This window comes from Sapajus apella, unplaced genomic scaffold, assembly GCF_009761245.1.
Source record: "Sapajus apella isolate SASKATOON/1434 unplaced genomic scaffold, GSC_monkey_1.0 scaffold210, whole genome shotgun sequence".
In the NCBI taxonomy this organism is placed as follows: Eukaryota; Metazoa; Chordata; class Mammalia; order Primates; family Cebidae; genus Sapajus; species Sapajus apella.
In genome coordinates, this window is record NW_022437150.1 from 398,120 (window position 1) to 400,979 (window position 2,860).

The following is a 2,860-nucleotide window of genomic DNA, read 5'->3' on the forward strand; positions in this document are numbered from 1 at the left end:
AAGGATACGGTGGGAGGATCTGTTGAGCCTGCAGTGAGCTATGATTGTGTGACTGTACTCCAGTGCCACTATGATTATGCCACTGGGCAACAGGTCTCAAGTTCAGCCCAAGTTAGAAAATCAGTTTAAATGTGTAATACACTAAAGAAATAACTGCTTGCTCTGTCGTATTTAGTTATTCATAGTCTAGAACGCTAGGCTTAGTGTTGCAATCCATTATTCTACAAATGGAGGCTCAAAGACGCCACTTGGTTAGGTTTCCTGGGGCTTTGCCCATTTCTTTTCTCCCCTAGTTATGCCTTCAGGTGTGATCCTTGTATATTCTTAATTCATGCTCTGCCATAAGGTGGATTCAAACTTTGTGCCTCCACGTGTAACGTTTCATTCTAGGAATTATTCCTTTTATATGCTTTATATCCAAACCATTATATTTACGGACCACAGTGTTTTGAGTTAGATTCTTTCATAAATAATTGAATATCCAGAGAGATTTTGCAGTATGGCAGTCATGTTTTGAAATTATTGCTCTTGGGTCTGGTGCTTTCGCTTTGAGAAAGCACACAAGATATAATGTGTTGGCTTTCAGATCGCTAATAACTAAGACCAGAGTTGTGTGGCCCCGTGTGCCGGTTTAGGGAATCCTGTAGGGCCCATACAAGATACTTCACCAGCTGCACTAACTAAATTCCAAGATTCCCGGGTGGTCCTGCCCTGGGTAAAACTCAGGAAGTAAAAGCAACCTTCGGGAGAGGTGAGGTAAGAAGTCAGAGTATTGCCCACGGCCTGGAGCAAACCGCTCCCAGTCTAGACCCTGCCACACCGCCGCCGGCGTAGGTGGCGGTTGCAGCCCCTCTCTGGCAACCTCGGGCGCCGACAGGCCCCGCCCAGCCATTTCCGGGTCACGCCCCAGAAGTGCTGAGAGGGACTTCCGCCCGCGGCGAGGCCTCGGAACTGGTCGCTGCTCATTGGCGGAGAAACGCTGGTATGCATTTGGGTGCCGCTGGGGTGGGTGTGGCACAGCTACAACCCCTCAGGCCTCCTCTCCGCTCCTCCCTGGGTGGAATGTGGGCAAGAACCCCAGGAGAGGCAACCCCTCCTGGGACGGTAGGCATTGTACCCAAATGCAGTCTTCCAGGAAAGGGTTTTTTCTCGAGATTTAGTGCTGCAGGGGCCCAGAGCTGGGACTACTTTCCCTTTCAGTTACAACCCTGGTCTTCACTGCCGTCTTCACAGAGCTTCATTGAGTATCAACTTCAAGTGTGCTTCTGGTACCAGTTGGTATCACTGCCCACCAGATCTTCAGCTCCCTTTTTCAACCAAAAGCGAGAGATTGCAGATAATTGGAAATAAAGTGTTCGGTGCTCTAAATTCAGGAGAGGCTTCTTTCACCACTTAACTGTGCCCGTGACATTTCCTTTTGTTTATGTTTTGAGACGGAGTTTCGCGCTCGTTGCCCAGTTTGGTAAGTGTAATGGCGCGATCTCAGTTCACTGTTCCAAACCTACGCCTCCTGGGTTCAAGTGATTCTCCTGCTTCACCCTCCTGAGCAGCTGGGATTACAGGCATGTGCCACCACGCCTGGCTAATTTTGTATTTTTAGTAGAGATCCGGTTTCTCTTTGTTGGTCAGGCTGGTCGCGAACTCCCGACCTCAGTTGATCCACCCACCTTGACTTCCTAAACTGTTGGGATTACAGGCGTGAGCCGTTGCGTGCCTGGCCGACATTTCCTTTTGAATGCAGAATTTGTTTTCTCTCTGCTTCAACTTGGCAATAAATGGCTACCCTTCGCTTTAGCAGTCACTTCCATCCACGCCAGGGCCACCTTACAGCACCTCAATGCTGTTCTCTCATGAGCCCTTCCTCTACTCCAAGCAGTGCTCAAAGGCAATGGGGAAGATTACCACCGCAGACCTGCTGCCCTAGCATGTTATCTGAAAGCCTTTTGCAAATTAGCTCCTTATTTAACATTGCACTCCCCACGCCACCACCCCACAACCCTTAGTAGTTAGTGTAACAGCTATGGCAATCTTTGCTTTTTCTTTGAATAAAATAATGTTTCTTTTACAGAAGTGTTCCGGAAAACTCTTCAATTACAGGAAAAGGTGCATGACTGCATCTTCAGAGGATTTGGTTTCGCTGGTACCAAGGATTCTGCTAATGAGAAAACTCCACAGTCCGGCATACTGTAAGCTGGCTCCAGCAGCCCAGTTGACGATGGCTGAGGCCAGTTCCCGATCATCCTGTCTGAGAAACACCAGGTCTGGGAGAGGGGAGCAGTACTGACCAAGGGGAGGGAGGATTTTCCTTGGTTAAGTGGCTAAGCTGGATGATTTCAAGGGATTGGGTGAATCCAGACAGCAGGTGGGGAGAGAGAGCATTAAGTAACCTTAAAACTTTTAGTCTCTTAGGAATTCTTCTCTTTTTTACCCTACTTTTTAACCATGTAAGTCAGAAGCTGGACTACCTTTGATTTTGGCGACGTCATTTTATCTTTCTGTGCCTATATGTCATCTGTAAATGGGCATAATAAAAGCACCTGTCTAGAGTTGTTATGCGGATTACATGAACAGTACCTGCTAGATAGGAAATGCTATCTAGGTATTCATTATAATTATTATTATTATTATTATTTTTTTTTTTTTTTTTTTGAGACGGAGTTTCACTCATGTTACCCAGGCTGGAGTGCAATGGCGCGATCTCAGCTCACTGCAGCCTCCGCCTCCTGGGTTCAGGCAATTCTCCTGCCTCAGCCTCCTGAGTAGCTGGGATTACAGGCACGCACCACCATGCCCAGCTAATTTTTTTTGTATTTTTAGTAGAGACGGGGTTTCACCATGTTGACCATCCTGGTCAACATGG

The 2,860-nt window shown here is 47.4% G+C and overlaps 1 protein-coding gene across 4 annotated transcripts in view; it reads left to right on the forward strand.

The window, feature by feature from the left end:
- Positions 1 to 837: 837 nt before the first annotated feature.
- LOC116544214 (zinc finger protein 3-like) overlaps positions 838 to 2,860 on the forward strand; it is a 14,609-nt gene continuing 12,586 nt past the window's right edge. For 3 of the 4 annotated variants that reach the window (XM_032270403.1, XM_032270400.1, XM_032270402.1), the window contains exons 1-2: positions 838 to 982; positions 2,069 to 2,259. The gene's annotated coding sequence lies outside the window, so the exon portion shown is untranslated. The other variant, XM_032270401.1, reaches the window with a different exon arrangement.